Source organism: Panthera uncia, chromosome F1, assembly GCF_023721935.1.
Source record: "Panthera uncia isolate 11264 chromosome F1, Puncia_PCG_1.0, whole genome shotgun sequence".
NCBI classification, from domain to species: Eukaryota; Metazoa; Chordata; class Mammalia; order Carnivora; family Felidae; genus Panthera; species Panthera uncia.
The window spans coordinates 50,167,132-50,174,189 of NC_064813.1; positions in this window are offsets into that span (position 1 = coordinate 50,167,132).

Below are 7,058 nucleotides of genomic sequence, written 5' to 3' on the forward strand. Positions count from 1 at the left end.
AAAAATAAATAAAAAACGTTGAAAAAAAAATTAAAAAAAAAATAAATTTAGTTAGTTAACATACTGTGCAATATTGGTTTCAGGAGTAGAATTCAGTGATTCATCACTTACATACAACACCCAGTGCTCATCACAAGTGCCCTCCTTAATCCTCATCACCCACCTAGCCCATCCCCTACCCATCTCCCTCCATCAGTTTGTTCTCTATCTTTAATAGTTTCTCATGGTTTTTTTCCCACTCTCTTTTTTTTCTCCATGCTCCCATATGTCATTCTGTTTTGTTTCTTAAATATGAGTGAAATCATGTGGTATTTGTCTTTCTCTGATTGACTTATTTCACTTAGCATAACACATTCTAGCATCCACATCATTGCAAATGGCAACATTTCATTCTTTTTGATGGTTGAGTTATATGTATGTATATATACATATATATACATACATACATACATATATACATATATATATATATATCACATCTCCTTTATCCATCAGTCAGTGGATATTTGGGCTCTCTCCATAGCTTGGCTCTCAGTTGTGTGATTATTGATTCATATTTAGCTTGTTCCCTTTGTGGGACTAGTATAAGTAGTGTTATTTTAAATAACTTAGAACATATCTATTTTAATTCTACATATAACTTAAACTTCCAAACATAAGATCCTTAAAACAATGTTTAAAGTTATTATATATCTATCTTTATGATGTTCCTTTCTCCTATAAGTATTTCCATGTTTCTTTCTGATACCATTTCATTGTTACTAAAGACCTACTTAAATGTTTCATTTATTGTCATCCTACAGACAACAAAGCCACTCATTGTGGGCTTCAAATATGTTTCAATTATATCTCAATTTAAGTAAGTAAATAAATGAATAAAATATATATGTGCTCCATTTTTATAGAGAGAGTTTATTTTGTTGAGCATTTAATTTAAACTAGTGAGTATTTTATTTCAGCGTGGGAGGTGGGTCAAATAGGTAATGGGGATTTAGAAGTGCACTTGTAAAGAGCACAGGGTGTTGTGTTGGCTTGGTTTTTAAGTTTTTATTTAAATTCCAGTTAGTTAACATACAGTGTATTATTGATTTCAGGTATAGAATTTAGGGATTCAACACTTACATATAACACAATCTGCTCATCACAGCAAGTGTCCTCCTTAATCGACATCACCTATTTAACCTATCCCCCCACCCACCTCCCCTCTAGTGACCATCGGTTTGTTCTCCGTTTGTTAAGAGTCTGTTTCTTGATTTTCTTCTCTTCCCTCCACCCCCATGTTCATTTGTTTTGTTTCTTAAATTTCACACATGAGTGAAATCATATGGTATTTGCCTTTCCCTGACTGACTTATTTCACTTGGCATAATACTCTCTGTATCCATGTAATTACAAATGGCAAGATTTCATTCTTTTTGATGCCTGAGTAATATTCCATTGTATATATGCCACATAATTCTTTATCCATTCGTCATACTTTTTATATAATTTGGCTATTGTTGATAATGCTGCTATAAACATGGAGATGCATGTATCCCTTAGAATTAGTATTTTTGTATCCATTGGGTAAGTACCTAGTAGTGCAATGCCTGGATAGTAGAATAATTCTGTTTTTAACTTCTTGTGCAACCTCCATACTTTTTTCAAGAGTCACTGTACCAGTTTGCATTTCCACCAATAGCGTAAGAATGTCCCCCTTTCTCCACATCCTAGCCAACACCTATTGTTCCTTGTGTTGTTAATTTTACCCATTTTGACAGGTGTGAGATAATATCTCATTGTATTTTGATTTGTATTTTCCTGATGAACAATGATGTTGAGCATCTTTTCATGGGTCTGTTGGCCATCTATATGTCTTCTTTGGAAAAATGTCCATTCATGTGTTCTGCATGGTTTTTAATTGGATTATTCATTTTGGGGTGTTGACTTATATAAGTTCTTTATATATTTTGGATACTAACTCTTTATCAGGTATGTCATCTGCAAATATCTTCTCTTATTCTGTAGGTTGCCCTTTAGTTTTGTTGATTGATTCCTTTGCTAGGCAGAAATTTTTAATTTTGATGAGGTCTCATTAATTTATTTTTGCTTTTGTTTCCCTTGCTCAGGAATGTGTCTATTAAGAAGTTGCTATGGCCAATGTCAGAGAAGCTTGTGTTGTCTTCTGTGATTTTTATGCTTTCAGGTCTCACATTTAAGTCTAATCCATTTTGAATTTATTTTTGTGTATGGTGTAAGAAAGTGGTTAAGTTTCATTTTTTATATGCTTCTGTCCAGTTTTCCTAACACCATTTTTTGAAGAAACTGTCTTTTTCCCATTTGGATATTTTTTCCTGCTTTGTCGAAGACTAATTGACCATATAATTGTGGGTTCATTTCTGAGTTTTCTATTATGTTCCATTGATCTATGTGTCTGTTTTTGTGCCAGTACCATATTGTCTTGATCACTGAAGCTTTGTAATATAACTTGAAGTGTGGAATTGTGATATCTCTAGCTTCGCTTTTCTTTTTCAAGATTGCTTTGGCTATTTGGGGTCTTTTCTGGTTCCATATCAATTTTAGGATTGCCTGTTCTAGTTCTGTAAAAAATCCTGGTGATATTTTGATAGGGATTGCATTAAATGTGTGGATTGCTTTGGGTGGTGTAAACATTTTAACGATATTTGTTCTTCCAATAAGTGAACATGGAATGTCTTTCCATTTCTTTATGTTTTCTTCAATTTTGTTCATCATTGTTTTATAGATTTCAGAGTACAGATAGATATTTTACCTGTTTGGTTAGGTTTATTTCTAAGTATTTTAAAATTTTTGGTGCAATTGTAAATGGGATTGATTCCTTTACTGAATTTGTTTAACAGTTCTAGCAGTTGTTTGGTGGAGTTTTTCAGGTTTTCTATATAGATTATCATGTCATCTGCAAATAGTGAAAGTTTGACTTCTTCCTTGCTTTTGGTCTTTCCTTTCTACTCCATGAGTCCTCTTTAATATTTCTTGCAGGGCTGGCTTAGGGGTTTGGGAAACTCTCTTTTTCTATTCTGAATGACAGACATGCTGGGTAGAGTGTTCGTGGCTGCAGATTTTTCCCATTCAGCACATTGAATATATCATGCCATGCACTTCTGGCCTGCAAAGTTTTTGCTAACAGATCTACAGCTAGCTTTATGGGTTTTTCCTTGTAAGTTAGGACTTCTTTTGTCTTGCTGCTTTTAGGATTTTTTCTTTATCACTACGTTTTGCAAATTTAATTACAATATGTCTTGGTATTCCCTGCTGTTGTTGATTTTGATAGGAGTTCTCTTGCCTCCTGCATCTGGATGTCTGTTTCCTTCCCCAAACTAGGGAAGTTTTCAGCTATTATTTCCTAATATAAATTTCTTGCCCTCTTTTCTCTCTCTCTTCTCCTGGTACTCTTATGATATAAATGTTATTATGTTTGGTGGAATTACTGAATTCCCTAAGTCTATTCTCATGTTCCTTAATTGTTCTTTCTTTTTTTTCCTCCTTTATCATTTTCCATTAGTTTATCTTCTATATCACTTATCCATTCCTCTGCTTCTTCCATCCTTGTGATATTACATCTAATCTGTTTTGAATCTCAATTATTCCATTTTTCATTTCTAATTGTTTTTTGTTTATCTCTATTATCTGTGCAGTAAGCGTCTCCCTGAAGTCTTCCATTCTTTTCTCAAGCCAAGTGAGTATTATAGTTGCTTTAAATTCTCCATTGGGCATATTACTTATACGTTTCACTTAGATCTCTGGCCTAAGTATTTTACCTTATCTTGTCCTTTCATTTGGGATAAATTACTCCATCTTGGCATTTTATCTAAGTATCTGCCTTCTCTCTGTGTTGGAAAAGCCCATTATTTTTCATGCCCCTAAAATTAATGGCTTTATGAAGAAAAGATCATATAGTGTCCAGGGCCTGGAGCTTCAGGGAGTGACTCTGGGGTGTGCTGTGTCCACTGGGCTGTGGTTTTTTGCCTGCTTTGTCCTTCATGCCAGTTGTTTGTGGAAGCTCTTCTTGCTTTCAGTGGGCAGTGTTTGGTCCTTGGGCAAAAAATAACAAGTTTTAGCTAGGTGTGTTCTGGTCTGCTTGTTAAATGAGACCTGATACTACTTGCACTAAAACTAGAGTCCTGTAGAACTTTCTGGATGGGCGATATGGTGTGGGCAAGGGTTTCTGCTGGTCTTCTGGGGTAGGGGCCCACTGTGCTGAGCCTGATGCAAGCCTGACTGAGTAGGGTAGCACTGCTAGAACGCAGGGTCATGGGACCTGGTGTAAGCAGGGTAGGCAGTCAGTGTTGGTGCTGTGCTGCTTACTGCAGGTGGCTCTGTATCTATGCTGAAGAGTGGTGCAGGGAAATGGCACCAGCCACCAACTTTGTCCCCAAAGAAGTATCTCCATACTCACTGCCTCTCAGGGAAGCACTCTGAAAACAGTGAATAATCTCCCCTGTGTGTCCCAGCTGTTTTCAGATCACTGTTTCCATGTCTGTCTCTGGGTTGTGTGCCTGCCTTCTCTCCTGAAGCAGTGCAGTGCTCTCCAGACTGCATCCCAGCCAAGCTTGCTGACTTTTAAAACTCCAGGTTTTAGGAACTTGGTAGAGTGGGAGAGTGCAATGGTGTTCTGAGGGAGGGTCTTGCTGAGCTGGGACTTAGGGATGATTGGCCAGGAAGAGCAGTCGCTGCAGAGCACTGGGGCATGGAACTTGGAGCAAACATGCTAGGAAGCCAGGATCAGGCCTAACTGCCCTTGGAAAGTGGTTCTGTGTTTATGCTGAGGGGCAGGTGAGGGAAATGGTGCCCACAAGTTCCTTTGTCCCCAGAGAAGCATCTCTGTGAACACTACATCCCAGGGAATCACTCCAAGAAGAGCAAACAATCTCTCCACTGTATGTACCAGGAATTATTCAGATTGTTGTTTCCACACCTTCTGCTTTCAAGTTGTTTGCCTGCCTTCTCTCCAGGAGTAGAGCAGGACCCACAGGGGTCTATACCAGCCAAGCCTGCCAACCCCTAAAACTCTAGTCTTCAAGCCCTGCTGGTTGCAAGAACCCACAAAAATCAGCCCCTCTCATTTCTCCAGCCAATAGCTTTGGTGAAGTGTTCTCCTTGTGTGTCCTGCTACGTGCTCCTTTCTCATCTTTCTTCAGGACCAGGGCTCCCTCCCCTCTGAAGCACCCTATATCCATTTCTCCCCCAAACAATATTTCTGCACTTCCTGACTTTCTCATGGTGGCCTCTTCTCTCCTTCTGGTTGTGGAGACTGTTTAGCCAGTCCTCAGGTCAATCTCTGGCATGTTCAGAATGATTTGATAGTTATCTAGCAATGTCCCAGAGACCAGGCAAGCCTAGGGTCCTCCTACTATGCCACCATCTTGGCTTCTCCCCTTGAAGTGTTGAATCACTATATTGTACACCTGAAGCTAATATTGCACTGTATGGTTCTAATTGGAATTTAAATAAAACCTCAAAAAATATAAAGGTATCATTCCATTGATTTTTATTTTCCATAAATTCTGTTACTAAGTTAACTGTTAATTATAATTTTCTTCCTTTGTGTGGTGTCTAAATGGCGTGTCTCTTGTTTGGATGAGGGCCCCCAAATGTGAGGCAACCATCAAATGGAAGCCAGTGGGGTAAGAAATGAAATAATTAATATAAGGCAGAACAAAGGAGATGGAAGTTTATGGAATATACTTTGGAATATACCTTATATTATGGAATATAAGGGAGCAGTGGGAAGGAAAGCAGAGAAGACGCTATCTGCAAGGAGGCAGTGGGTGAGAGCTGTTCTTAAAGGGGGAAAATGAGGAGGCATGGCAATGCATGGATATTCCCCTTTTTGGTAACTGTGCCTAGCTCTAAGTAGCCCATTGGTTAATTAGGGCATATGAATATTTTTGACTGGGTCGCCTGACTCCCTGTCTGTATTCAGTCTGGGGAGTAGCTGTGGGCCCTTTCTACATTCCATCACTCAGGCCTGTTTGCCTAAACGTGGCTTCTACACTTTGGAAATAATGCATCTTTTTCTAGACCAAGTTCTGAATCTCAGTCTCTTAGCCTATAATTTATTAAGCCTAAAACTACAATCTATAAATACCTGAAAGGTAGACATACAGCTGCTAATACTTATATCACTTATTAATGGTTCAGAATGTTTTCTTTCTATTTTCTAGTCCCTATAGTGTTTGATTCTATAGCACTTCTACTTTTAAAATTGGAATTTTGTAATATATTTTGCTTTCTTAGTTGTTCTCATTAGGGACATTTGCATGTTGCAAACTATTCCATTCTATGAGTATGCAGATTTTATATGTATTTATGTAGGGAGAATCTGTGTGTATTTGCATATATGTGTTATCTTCCAACAAGGATAAACTAAAATGAACATCCATTATTCTTGCTACTCCTTCCCTATTCACCTCCTTCTCATAATCCTATTATAACTTTCTTCTGAGGAAACTTCCATTTATATAGGATTTCAGTAAAGTTTCATACAACAGTTACTTTCACTCCAAGAGAAGAACAGATAACTTAGACCTAAACCAAATAATGTATCTGAGATACAAGATTTTTAATGGAGTTTTGGAGGAGAGATTCAAACTCTTAACTGCTAGATCTAAGTTTCAGCAGATAAAATTCCTGAAGCAGCAATATCTTTTTAGCACATGATGGTGGAAAGTGAACTCAGCACAGCAACGAGACAAGAAAGAGAAAGGAAGTAACAAGATCTTGATAACACCATTTGAGCTCTAGATCTGAGAATCCCCATCCTTGGAATTTTATTCTTACTAGACTCAATATACTTCCTGTTTTGTTTGTTTGTTTGTTTGTTTGTTTCATTTTTTTTACACAGTTTGAGTCAGATGTTCTATCACTTTCAACAGAAAAGGTCTTAATTAACTAATACAGTCAATACACAACTTTTTTTAAGACACTATTATTTGGGTGTCTTTAAATTTTTCTACTTTGAAAGTAAATACTATCTTCAGGTTGGATTTTCTTTTTTTTTTTTTTTAACATTTTATTTATTTTTGAGACAGAGAGAGACAT